General features: G+C 36.5%; 1 protein-coding gene across 3 annotated transcripts in view; it reads left to right on the top strand.

Moving 5' to 3' along the window:
• Positions 1-14,331, top strand: part of SCEL (sciellin) — a 310,273-nt gene that overhangs the window by 109,174 nt on the left and 186,768 nt on the right. For 2 of the 3 annotated variants that reach the window (XM_053216814.1, XM_053216808.1), the window contains exons 2-3: positions 3,486-3,568; positions 8,342-8,508. The gene's annotated coding sequence lies outside the window, so the exon portion shown is untranslated. The remainder of the gene's footprint in view (positions 1-3,485; positions 3,569-8,341; positions 8,509-14,331) is intronic. The other variant, XM_053216816.1, reaches the window with a different exon arrangement.

Here is a 14,331-nt window from a genome sequence, read left to right on the forward strand (position 1 = left end):
GGAAGTTTTCTAAGAATGTTGATTCATCTCAAATCACATTGTTTTACAGATGTAGTCTGTTGAGTTTTAACAAAAACCCCACAGCTAATTACAGGTAGGAAATAATTATATCACATGACTATTTTCATTGCTGGTGTTGGTTTTTGTCTTATATCCAGCAAAACTGTGTGCTGCTTAGCAACACACTTTTCTGTAGTCAAGGAAACATTGTCACACACTTAGAAGAAGCGATAGAAATGAATAATTGAAGGCTATCCTTGAGGTACTGAGAAGATACTTACATGGAGGAAGTAACTGTCCTCTAGTTTAATTAAATTCAAAGCAGTTTCTATCACAGCTTAAATGATTAAGGTTGGAAAAACATTTTTTTGACTTCACTGATGCCTAAACTTGGTTAGAGAGAGATTTTATAGATGGAGATGCCACCTTGAGTTTCAAGGCTCAAATGTGTGTGTGTGTGTGTGTGTGTGTGTGTGTGTGTGTGTGTGTGTAGGGTTAAAGTCATTTCTAAGATTCTATGCCAGAGAGATAGAGAAGCTTTCTAAAGAGGGTCTTAAGGGAGGTTAAGAGATTTGGAAAGAAGAGAAGCCTGAAGGGCAAAGTTTCTTATTCCCTTACCCATGTGTGTCAGTAATCACATAAAGAGACCCAACAGATATTTGTGGATCTGCCTGCTCTGTCGCAAGCCAATGGAAGAACATATAAGACAACACTGAGTGTGTTTATTTTTTATTTAAAAATTTTAAAAAATTGTTTATTTATTTTTGAGAGAGAGAGACAAAGTACAAGCAGAGGAGAGAGAGGGTGATACAGAATCTGAAGCAGGCTCCAGGCTCTGAGCTCTCAGCATAGAGCCCTACATGGGGCTTGAACCCACAAACTGTGAGATCATAACCTGAGCTGAAGTCAAATGCTTGACTGAGCCACCTAAGTGCCTCTGTGTGTGTTCATTTAATTGTGGAGGAGCTTCAAGGAAAGCAACTCAATTCACATTTTTAAATATTTATTTTGCAGTATTCACTTTAAAGGTGTTTGCTGTTGTTGTTGATCTCAGTTTTAAGTAGTTTTACTATGAAGTACTTGGGTATTTTGTTGTTCTTGTTCTGCTTGAGATTCATAGAATTTCTTACATGTGTGACATGTTGTCTTTTATCAGTTTTGATCATTTCTCAGCCAGTTTCTCTTCATTATTATTTCTGCATCATTCCCCTCCCTTTTCCCTTCTTCTCATCCTCCCTCCCCTTCTCCCCCCACTCCCCCATTCTCTTGGCATTTTTTTCTGGGATACTTATAAATATGTTAGATTTTTTTTTTATCGTGTCCTATATGTTTATACTCTACTGGTTTTTTTTAACATATTTTTTCTCTCCATGCTTCAGTGGATCCATTCTATTGCCCTTTCTTCCAGTTCCCAATCCTTTCATTTGTTGTGTCTAATTTGTGTTAATCTCATCTACTGAATTTAAAGTTTTTATTATTATACTATCCATTTATAGAGTGTTTATTTAAATTTAATTATTTCTTGAATATTCCAGTTGTCCGGTGAAATCATCCATCCTGCCATGTGTTTCCTTAGATATATTTATGATAATTTCAAAAACTATATATAATAACCCTAACATCTGGATCACCTGGAGCTCTGCCTCCATTGTCTATTCTTTCTTTTATTTGCCAGGTATTTGGTCCTCTCCAGGCATGCCTTGGAGTTTTTGATTGAGCACAAGACATTGTGGTGAAAAATTGTAGAGATAATTTGACACTTTCACAGACACAATCTTTTTCTAAGGACGATTCTGCCCCCCACCCCCCACCCCCACTTTTTCTAATTGGCAATTCGATTAAGGGAAGATCACCTCACTCCTACCTGGGGTTTATCTGATTCAAAGACAGGTTTCAGTCCTTGGTAAGGTTTTGTCTATTTTTGGTTCATATTTTTTCTTATAGTGCTGGATTCTTAATTGAAAGTAAAAGAGATTTGCTAGGGATCCCCCTCCTTGTAGGGCCCCAATTTTTCAGTAGTAACACTATTGAAATCCCAGGCAGCCTTTATACACTGCTTTCTGCTTGGTTTCTTAGTCTCTCCTCCTGTGTAGCTCAGAAATCATCAAATTCCTCTGGGGGAAAGTGCTACAGAATGTTGGGTTCATATCAGTGAACTTGCTTTCTCTCTGAGATTCTGGCACTTTAAATATTGACTGCCTTGATAGCTTCCTGATTTCTCCAAAGAAATTTTCTTTTTAAATTTTGTCTAAATTTAGAATTATTGTCATATTCAAGTTAGAATGCAGTAGGTTCTTTACTATTATTGAAATGACCTAATTTTCTTTTATCAGAACAATGAATTTTTCTCTTTATGTTCATGATACTTTTTAGGTTACCTTTTGGAAAAAGCAACTTAAGCCATTCAAACATCAGTCCTCCCAGGCTCATTTCTTGGCGCTCTTTGCCACTTTCTATTGCCATCATTTTGTTTCTACCCTAACATTGATTACTTCTTGTATTTTTTTAAGTTCATTTTAAGTTCATCTGCTTCTCTCCAGCCACTTTTTATTTTTCCTTTTAATTTGCTGCAAAATTTTGGTATCTATTGCTGTATAAGTAACCACCTTAAAAGATAGTGGATTAAAGCAATGATTTATTATTTCTCTTTTAGGTTGGTTGGCAGTTTTTATGCTCCATGTAGTGTCTATCAGCTGGGGTCACATGGCTGTAATTAGTTGGTGGTTGGGCTCGGTCTGGAACATCCAAAACGGTCTTACTCACATGTTTGGTGCCTCAGCTGTGGTGGGCTAAGGGGCTAGAGTACCTTGATTCTCTTCCATGTACGTCCATTTCTCCAGCAGTCTAGACTGTATTTCCTAAAGCTTGACAACTGGTTTCCAGACAGAAGTAGATGCTGTCATGTTTCCTAAATTCTGAGCCCAGAACTGTCACATTGCATATTACTTCTTCCACATCCTCCAGGTCAAAATAAGTCACAAGTCCAGGCCAGAACCAAGATGAGGGGAAATAGATTCCCCTTCCTGAAGGGAAAAGGGGCATGCACATAAGAGGAATTGTTGGTGGTCATCTTTAAAAGCAATCTACCATAGTGCATATTTGTATAAAAGCCTATTCCTTTTTCAGTACAATCTACTGATAGTACACTGCTTGTTTGGCTTCTGCCCCAGATTTTTTTCTACCAACAGCTAAATTCAGTTACTTGCCATCAGTAGGCTCAGGCAAAGCATAAGCACTGGGCTCAGTATCAATTTAAAACAGAAAATTTTACTTGTACCTTTTCTCATTACTTGTCCCAGTTTTAATAATTATATTTGTCTCTCTCCATCTCTCTCCTTTTTGAGCCAAACCTACCTAAGCTCTATTCTTATTACCTCTTTTTATATTTCCTGAACCTCAGTGCCTTCTGGGACTGCAACATCTTGCCTTTCTTGGCCCTCTGCAGGTTATTTTTTTCTTGATTAGATTTCTCTTTGTATCTTCAGAACATTGGCATCTTCTCAGCATTCTCTTCCTAGTATTGTGGAAAATACCTGCCCTGCTTCCAATGGGAGACTCTCTGTTCCAGGTATTGCTCTTACTGTTTTTAATAGAATTAATCTTTATTTCCAAAATTAATTGATAACTCCAGATCTATTTTTATATTTTATTTATTTATTTATTTAGAGACAGAGTGTGAGTGAGGGAGAGAGGCAGAGGGAGAGAGAGAGAGAATCCCAAGCAGGCTCCATGCTCAGCTCAGAGCCCAACCTGGGGCTGGAAACCATGACCTTGGGATCATGACCTGAGATGAAATCAAGAGTTGGGCACTCGACCAACTGAGCTACCCAGGCGCCCTGATTGATTGGTTTGTTTTTAAGTAGGGTTCATATCTACTGCAGAGCCCAATGTGGGGCTTGAACTCATGACCCTGAGATCAAGACCTGAGCTGAGATCAAGAGTCAGATGCTCAACCGACTGAGCCACTCAGGTGCCCCTATGATTTTTTTTTTAAACAGCATAAAACATGAATTCCTGGGATACAATGGAGTCCATAGGTTATAAAGGGCCTATGTGAATAGAAAGTTTTACTAATTTTGATAAGTTGCCATTATATCTTTTGAAAGTGAAAATTTGTTGTTGAGTAGAAACAAATTTGGCCAGATTTTCTCAGTTTGGATATAATATTATGCTACTAGCATATGTGTTTTAATTTGTCACAGTTTTCATAAAATAGAGTAGGTATAGACTTAAAACAAATCTGTATTTTATTCCAATAATTAAAAAAATAATATATTATTCTGTGAAATGCTTAAGATACTGTAAGTCTCACCTAATGTTTAAGTAGCTAAGCAGTTATAAGGCCATATTATATAATGTGAAATAAAAAGTAAACATTCACCTGTAAACAATATCACTGAGCACATAAAATCTGTCATAATTCAAAATTTTTCTGGCTAATGAAAAAAATTTAAAATTAAATAATGCATTTATTATCGTACAGGTCTTTGGGAAAAAAGTGTGTCATGATTGTATTACTTTATTGGGTAAAGGAAGCATAAATATGTATTTTTGGGAAGTCAGGACCTCTTTGAAAGAGCTTTGAAACTTTGTTAGGTTTTTAGAATAGAAAAATCCCTGTTGGAATAACAAAGCACTAAAGAGGGGTCTTGGCAGCAAGTAGCTCTTTGATAGTTGGCTCCATTTTAGCCCCTGGAGTGAAGATGTTTTTTTCCAGAATCATATATTAGTTTATTTGTCAACAATGCTTATCTCTGATAAAGACTAAGTGGAAATTGTCCTTTTAAGATTTATCATGCTTTTCAATGAAACAAAACTCCCATAGCCAAAATGTCACTGATATCTGAGATATCGAATTCTGGTACTCTCTGCTTTGTCTGATTTGCTAGTTGCTCTCTGAAACTTGACGGATTTGAACAATTAAGTCAAGATGATGAATCACTTGTAATACTGATTCCATTCCTATTCGTTTAAGTGGATGAAAAGTTCATTGTGAAGATGAAAGATTATTTTCAGTAGACTTATGCAAATTATTACCAGTTATTGCTTTGTGTGATCTCATTAAAAGTAAAACTGAACAAAAAATTGAACTAGGAATTTTCTGGGATAGTCTTCAATTATGTGGGTACTAGCTTTCCTAAAATGCACTCTTGAATTTTAGTTTTGACAATTTCCATCACCGTATCTATAGCGCCACATGCTTTCCCCAAGTTTCAAAACAAATTAAAAAAAATTAGTTAACAAATACTATATGAAAACAATGTTTAACAATCTACCACTATTTAGCATAGGAGCTCCAATGGTTGAAGAAAATGGAAGTTTTAAAACAATGATGATTTTGTTAATGGCAAGTCATAATCACGGTCTCCAAAATTTGTTTTAAAATTTATACTTTAAACTGACACAAAATATACATTATCAATGAAGTTAAGTTTTTGGTTTCAACCTAAATTTTGGTTTTCTATTATAATTTTCTTATTGTACTTTTTTTTTTTTGGTGGGGGAAGGTTGTTCTAGTATTTTCATTAGCTTCCTTTTCCCTTTCTGACAAAATTCACGTTTATCTTTCATTTTAGGAAATTTTTTCCACACTACGTCTCATTCATGTTGTCTAATACTGGCCACATCTATTATTATCCCTTCCATTCCATTCATCGCTCCTTCTTTTATTCACTCTCCTGTGGGTATCTGTGTTTGTAGCAGTTTTTTTTTTTTGTAATATTAAGCAGACCTTCTGCTGATTTATCAAAGATTTATTAGCATCTCCTCTGTGCCAATTAGTGTGTTAGATTTTGAAGATAATGATGGTCCCTTTGAGCTCTTTGAAGTTAGGGGTTATGTCTTGTTCATTCTCGTATCTCTCTTGCTTGACACACACCTGACTCATGGCTGACCTTCCATAAAACTGTTATTAAAAGTATCCTGGGGGCCTGGGTGGCTCAGTCAGTTTAAGTGTCTGACTTCAGCTCAGATCATGATCTCATGGTTCATGGGTTCAAGCCCCGTGTCGGTCTCTGTGCTGACAGCTCAGAGACTGGAGCCTGCTTTGGATCCTGTGTCTCCCTCTTTCTGCCCCTCCACCCTTGTGCTTTATCTCTCTGTCTCTCTCTCTCAAAATAAATAAACTTTAAAAAAATTTAAAAAAGTATCCTCTGGGGCGCCTGGGTAGCTTAGTCAGTTGAGCGTCCGACTTTAGCTCAGGTCATGATCTCACAGTCTGTGAGTTCGAGCCCCATGTCAGGCTCTGTGCTGACAGCTCAGAGCCTGGAGCCTGCTTTGGATCCTGTGTCTCCCTCTCTGTCTGCCCCTCCCCTGCTCATGCTCTGCCTCTCTCCGTCTCAAAAATAAATAAAAACATTTTAAAAAATTAAAAAAAAGTATCCCCTTTTAAAGCCCATCTGCCTATGAAGTATCCAATCTGTATTGATTCTTTCCTCTTAGTTCCAATAATGTTTATTCAAATTTTGGGGATATTCCATGTACCAGTCAGTAAAATATTGTTCTTAGAGTTTCAAATGAAATTCGCTACTGTGGTAGCAAATTGCCTAAGTATAAAGAACACACACTGCACAAACATTGCTTCAGGTACTTGATTGCTATATTAAGCTTTTTTTAAAAAAAATTTTAATATTTATTTTTGAGAGAGAGAGAGTGCAAGCAGGGGAAGGGCAGAGAGAGGGAGACACAGAATCTGAAGCAGGCTCCAGGCTCTGAGCTGTCAGCCCAGAGCCCGACGCGGGGTTCGAACTCACGAACTGGGAGATCATGACTTGAGCCGAAGCAGGACACCTAACAGACTGAGCCACCCAGGTGCCCCAAGTTGGATTTTAATGCAACATTTGGTTGAACTGCTGACTTTCTGGATAGGATGCCTGTTGTGGATATGTTAGGGAAAAATCTGTTATACGTTGGCCGACAGGGCTGATAAGGGAATTTCAGTCCCTGCCTGAAGACTTCCCAGCCGGGTTCTTACTCCCACCCTGCTTGCCCCAGGTGGCAAATTACTACTAATGAGGAATGCAGAAGTAACAGAATATAAATTGTCCCCTCTGTTGATGCTCTGGGCTCAGACCTCTGGAGAATGATCTCCTCTGAGCCCACCCGTATAAAATAAACCTCCTGCCTTCCATGATCTCCAAGTGCCGCTTGGTCCTTCTGCTGGATGATCCAGACTAGTTTCCGTAACAGATAAAGCAATCTGTGCAGCACTAGCTTCATGAAGCTACACCTGAAACATACCTTTTGTTTTGTGACTCAGAGACCAAGTTTGAGAAATATAGAACGTAAAATGAAATTAGGTTGTGTATTTAAAAATCATACGGTATAATTATTTATATTCATATCACAAGAGAATACTATGTGGCAAGATATGTAACATCAAGACAATTGTGAAATTAATTTGATTATTTCTGAGTAAAATAATATTTTTAAACTTCAGAAATGCATTCCAGAAAAATACAATAAATATTTCCTGACCCTTCTTCTGTCAGTAATCAAAATGAAATTGAACTGGGATGACATGTTCACATTCAGTTATTCACTTCTTGACCTTACAAACTTGGCTTAATAGAGTTTCTTTTTGGTCACACTAGTTCCCAGAACTATGAAAGTATCAAATTTATACTTGAAAAGCCAATTTGTATATTGTATGGTGTTGGGTTACAGTCCTTCCGAAATCTCTAAAATCTCATTCTTTGTTTCACCCAACTTTCTTGTGAAGAGTGAGTATTCATGCCAACTTTAATAACCCTCATTTGTTTTTCTGGATAATGTATGATTTAATCTTCATGCTTTGCAGAACTTTGCCTTTTTCAAGATCAGACTTGCTCGATGCCATTCCTTCCTTCCATTGTTTTATTTGTGAGGAAATTACCCCTTTCAAGGGCAAAGGAGTTGATAAAAGATAACTCACAGAAAAGTTTGTATTAGGTTGTTTACCAAAAGAGGATATGAGAGGACTCTACATCCACAGTAAGCCTTAAGAAACTGAGAAGAGAAAGGAAGGAAAGGGAAATCTAACAAGCTAAGAAACAAAGACTTGGAATTTGACATTAAAAATACATACCTTATCTATCCATTACTGACATATTGATCATAATTTCTATCAAACTTCATGATCCATAGAATTTCGTATGAACTCAAAATATTATCAATTTTGACTTCCATTGAAAATAAATTTTGTCAACCACCTTCTTATTAAAATGTTTTAGAACTAAACCCATAACAATTACATCTACAAAAATGTCATTGGATTTTCTAAAAGAACACCAATCTACTTAGAAGTATGAGCTCAACTTTTTAATGCATGTGTTTACATAGTTGCTTTTTTTTTCCCCTACAGGCAGCATGATGTACTGGAAAGAATATGAGATTCTGGGATTAGGAGAACTGGGCATGAGTCCCAGACTCTGCGCTACCAGCTGTATGACCTTGGGGAAGTCACTTCATCCATCTGAGTCTTGTTTTTCTTGCCTGTCAAATGAAAAATAAAAGACCCCAAACTTTCAGGTTGAGTATGTAGATCAAATGAGTAATATATGTGAAAAGGCTTTGTTAGTTGTAAACCATCATACAAATGATACTTATTTTTATTTCAGATGAACTCAAATATTGCTCTAAATTGGTAAGACACAAACAAAACAAATGACTGTGAATGTCCATAGTAGCCTTGGCTCTATCTAAAAAAATTTTCTTTAGAAAACTAGGCTTTTAATTAGCAAATTGTCAATGGCTCTAGACTCTTTCAAAAAAGAGTCATTATGTATTTAAATCATTCAATTAGGAAAAAAAATATAATCCTCCTTTAAGAGAACCTTCTTGACACTGAGTCATTTACTCTAAGCTCAAGTTTGATCTTATCCTGACATTCTCCAAGCTTGTCCTTTGGAGAAGCCCCTTTAAGCTGTGGATTGTATAAGTGAGGAAGATGTATAAATGAGAGCACATTTACACGGGGAAAACTTACTCATGAGACAGTGGACACAGTGCCAAGGATCCACTCTACTTTTAGGGGTCCACAAAAATGGTTTACTTTATTTTGTAACTGGAAGAAAGAAATGAACTTTTAGGTCAAATAAATGTTTTAGTGTATAATATTAATACCTTCATCTTTATGCCAATGAGTCATAAATATAATTTTTTAAGTTTAATTATTTATTTTGAGAGAGAGAGAGAAAGCACACACTAACTGGGGAGGGGCAGGGAGAGAGAGGGAGGGAGAGAGAGAGAATCCCAAGCAGGCTCTGCACTGTCAGTGTGGAGCCTAATGCAGGGCTCAAACTCATGAACGGTGAGATCATGATCTGAGCCGAAATCAAGAGTCTGACGAACTGACTGAGACACCCAGGCACCCCCATAAATAAAATTTTTGTATTCATTGTAGCTCTGGGTAACTTAAGAAGAATTCTTTGAGGAATCCAGTTATCTACTGTTCAAGGCACACCAGGACACTGTTCCAACAGAGGTGATGTTGCCAGGAATCACAGATGTGGAGTGATTAGTTCTAATCTGAAAAATAGGGAAGGCTTTGCAGAGTTGATATTTAAATCAGTATTTTGGGGGATAAATATGCTTTCTATAGGTGAATGTGGAAAGGGCATTTCTGAGAGAAAAAGCAGCATGAACCAAAGGATGAGGCTGTGGAGAGAGAGCACTGGAACTTGGCATTAGTCAATAACTGACAACGGCCTATTCAATATAAAGTCATGAGGGGAAAGTCCACTACTTACATGGCTGAACCTTACTGAGCCAGTGTTTGTCCATTATTTTGCATTGAAATATTTTACAGCTAAACTCAAAAAATTACATGAACACCAAATGAGTAAGCAGTTGGTTGTTCAAAAAGCTAGTGAGCTTAGATAGAATTAATAAGGATATTGTGTCAATAATAAGGCAAAGTATCTTATGTAATAGTTGTTCTCTGACTGCAAGCAATAAAAATGTCTTCTGCTAATTCAGACAGAAAAGAAACAAAAGGAGGAAAGAAAAATGGAAGCCAGCCTTGCTAACAAAAATGATATTCTTTTCAAAGTCAGAGTGTTTTTCTTCTTCCCCACAGCTGAACCATGTAATAATCTCCACGTAGAAGTTCAGTTTAACCCGAGACCATTGGACCAATTCCATCCTTTGTCAGGACCTCTAGGTCAATACTCAGGTTATCCAGTACCAAATATGCAAACATCTGATTCGTCCTCAGTCTTTCTAGCAACCTTGTACCTTGCTACAAGACTGATAAGGATTATGTGGGTGAATTCTGGAAATTGTCCTCTCTCCTTTTACATTATAGCCTCTTTCCTGTTATCAATCTCTCTGTTCCTCATCAACCATGTCTCTGCTCCTTATCTCCAAAGACCTATGAGCAGAGCTGACATTCATGCTCTACACTGTGCATTGAAATGCTTATTTACACTGATATCTGTTCTGATGTATTGAGGCATCCTTTCGTTGGGCCATGGCATCTGTTTTGACTAGTTGGTATCTGTATATACCAGTGGTTAGATGTGTTCCATGTCATTCCTGCCCATAATCAACATTTAATGTGATATCTGAAATCATCATTGGAAAATCAGTATGAAGATAATAAATGTAGGTCTTTTGTGTGGTAAAACATTAGTTCTCCTCTTACTTTAACAATCAGTCTGGAATTTTTTGTCCATTAGAAAATGTTATTTTCAGAATTGGACTCCTTCTATTATTTAATAGGTAACCATACATGATTCTAATCTGAACTGTTGACTGATGAGACTTTCAGTACATACATGCCAAATGTGCTCAGAGTCCAGATATTAGGGATGAAAGGATATATGGGTCACAGACTGTGTCTGCAAAGAACTCAATATGTGGGGCTTCTCTTCCGGATCTGCCACTTATTACTTTATTCAGAACCATTGAGTTTTACATTTGTTAAATTTAAAATTATGGTAGATTACTTATTGGCTTTTTGAAATGTAGGTATTAATTAGATTTAGAAGTATATTTGAGGGTATCACAATAAGCTTGAAAGGTAATTGGGTAGACCCTCAGAAAAAACCATCCAAGTAATCTCCTCAATGCTTATCCATCCATCCATCCATCCATCCTTCTGATATCTTTTTGGATTCATTCATCTGCCAGGAAATGTGCTTGCAAATAGAAAGACTCCCAAGAAGCTTACAGATTGGTGTAAAAATAAACATACAAATAATTATAATGCCACTATGGAGATAAATTCACAGCTGGAGATGCTCACACAAATTCCAGGGAGTATAGTGAAAACAGTCCTAGAATCTGGAGGATTGTAAATCTGGATTTGAATTCTGGCTCTACTCTTATTAAAGTTATGGCTTTGAGTGAATTATTTAAATCTCTATGTCTCAAGTCTCCTCATCTATTACATGTGCACAATGCCACTTACCTGATACATAATAGGTACTCATCATGTTAGTTACCTTCTCTGTCTTGCCCCCTCTTTCATTCATCCAAACTTTGGCTTCCTTATCTCAAAAATAAAAGGCTTTAATTTGATATCTGAAATCTTTAAGAATCTAAAGTTCAGTGATTTAGGAATAATCCCCTCATCTTGGAAGAGATGCATTCATTACTTATGGTCAAATATACTTTTGTATTATAAACATAGTACAACTTTATGAAGAGCATTGATGAATCTCAAACACACCAGGCTCTTTCTCACCTTCAGGACTTGGTACATCCTGTTCCTCTTACTTGAAGATCACTTTCCCAGTGCTTTCCCTATGCTTACCTGGCTAACTCCTGCTCATCCTCCAGTTTTCATACTATAAGTCACTTCCCCAAAGATAATTTCCACAGGTGATTTTCAGGGGGCAGATCTGTGAATTCTCTTTGGACTCTACTCATCCTTTCAAAATAGCCACCATACTACAGCAATTAGGGATCTAAATGTAGATCTCTAATATAAGATCCACTTACATGCAAAAGACAAAATTAGAGATCTCTAATCTTCTAGTGTGTTTTCCTTTAAAAAGGAAGCGATAATGACTCTTGTTTCTATAGACCCTTCTGGGAATAAGTTTATGGTTTATTGAAAAAGAGGGCTTATTTATATTTCATCCTCTCAATACAAAACATGGATATAATTATTGATGGCTACCATGTACAAATCATTTATTACATGCAGGCGCTGTTCCAAGCACCATGTATGTATTATTTCATTTACTTATATCAACTTTAAGAAATAGGTTTATGGGTAAAATAGGTTTACAAATGAAGAAACAGCAACTTAAGGAGTTTAAATAAACTGTGTTTCCTAAATGTCAATGTACCATAGGTCATAAAAATAAAATGAGGAAAAACAAAAACAAAAGAACACCCAAACCTCAAAACACTACAGCCAAAATGCTATTAATTTAACAGTAGCTTTTCAGGGAGAGAAGGAAACGTGCCTTACACAAATTCTAAGATGATCATCTTGTCATATACATTTAGATTGGGGAGTGGCAGAGGCTGGTTTGCACTCAGGAGTGTATGGTTTCAGAACTAATATATTTACCATTATCCTATGCCCTTCAGATTCAGGAAATCAGCCCTAAACTACCACAATACTTGTGAAAGGCTCATGAGATAAATAAAAAATTTATTGGAAATTGTGAAAATAAGTCAGGGGAAAATAGAAATGCAAAAACAAAACAAAACAACTACCTATTAAATTCAAACTCACCAATAATATTAGATTTACAAACTTTAAAATAAAAGTAGAAAATATAGAATATTTATTATGTACCAGTCACTTTATATTGATCTCATTTAACACTCATAGCAATTATAAAATAAACATTATTATGACCCATATTTAACAAATGAGAAACTTGGGCATAGAATCTGCCCAGTTTGTATACTAAAAAATTGTGGAGTTTGTGTTAGACTTATCCCGGAAATTGTGAAATTGGTAGGAGAGTCTACAATTTCCTGGATCACAGGGATGCAACAGTGTATTCTGAATAATTGAATAAAATTAGTCAAGGGAAATATTTGTTGTTGGAACAGGTTTTAACATGGGGGTACCTGGTTTGTTCTGTAAGTGAGATCCTTTTTCAACTATTTCTGCTGGATCTTAATTTTTTCAGTTTCAGGTTTGACAGTCATGGTAATTTTAAGAACATGTCCACACGAGAGGCTGAAAGTAACTGTGCATTGTAATCTTTGGTTACTTGTCTTCATGTACCTAGATTGAAAGCTCCTTATGGTCAGGTGCTATGGTTTTTGTATCAGTGGCTGGCACAACCAAGGGGCTCAATAACGACTTGTTGAATGAATGAAGCATGAAGAAATTGAGCACTAGCAATTTTAGATTGAAACCAAGAAAAGGTGTATCATGAAAAATGTGTTTTTTCATTCTACCACAGCCAGCCTCTTCAGGGCCTTTTATAAATTAGAAAAAGTGCTCTCCCAGGGTGTATAAATTAGGACTTAGGACAAGGAACCCACTGGGTAGGTGTGCTCTCTCTGACTTGACCTAGCCCTGCAAAGAGATTCTTCCAGAGAGCAGTGGAGTCCAACTGGGCAAACAGCTTAGATTTCCAAGCCCACTTGCTCCCTTAGTCAGGGTTTACCTCACCATTCCCTTGATTTGGGGGGTGTGGTGGGGGTAGGGCAAGTGTCTTTTTGTCTTTCTTAATCAAGAAAACACTAGTCTGCCTAGTTTGGAAAGACGTAAAATCATTGCATTCTATTGATTTATGCCTTATTAAATCTCCATGTCAGTCTTTATTATTCGAAGAAAGTGCATTAGCTAGATTAGTTCCTTCTCTCCTTATACTATAATCTAGAAACAATTTTTATAGGATATTTTCAGATTTTGGAAACCAATAATATTGAGCCCTGAAACTGTGTATTTTAGTATTGGAACATTTTTTGAATTTTCTACTGATTTGCTTGTGACATTTTTCATATTTTGTTTTAGGTGAGCCACTAGAAAAAAATAGCTAAAACCAGTGTCTAAAACATGAAATTATTTTTTCTCTTTCTGATGTGTGTACACACACACACACACACACACACACACACACACAGCTTTTTTCTGTGCTAAGTGGGAATTTAGGGGCAACCTGATTCATAGCAAGAGACACAGGAATTCTGTTGGGATCAGTGGCTCTCTGAACATCTCTGATTAATTGCAAATGATCATTGTAGTAATAGTTTCTTAAGAGGAGTTTATTAAAACTTAAATCTTAAAACTTCAATTCATGTCACTTAGGCACACACTTCAAAAATTAAGAAATTAAAGCCAACATTCCTTTCTTGACCAATGGAAAGGCCAATTAAAAACCGCTTTTGCTTTGATTATAGCTCTGATATAATGTGCCTTTTAAGAATGAT

The sequence above is a fragment of the Acinonyx jubatus genome, chromosome A1 (assembly GCF_027475565.1).
Source record: "Acinonyx jubatus isolate Ajub_Pintada_27869175 chromosome A1, VMU_Ajub_asm_v1.0, whole genome shotgun sequence".
NCBI classification, from domain to species: Eukaryota; Metazoa; Chordata; class Mammalia; order Carnivora; family Felidae; genus Acinonyx; species Acinonyx jubatus.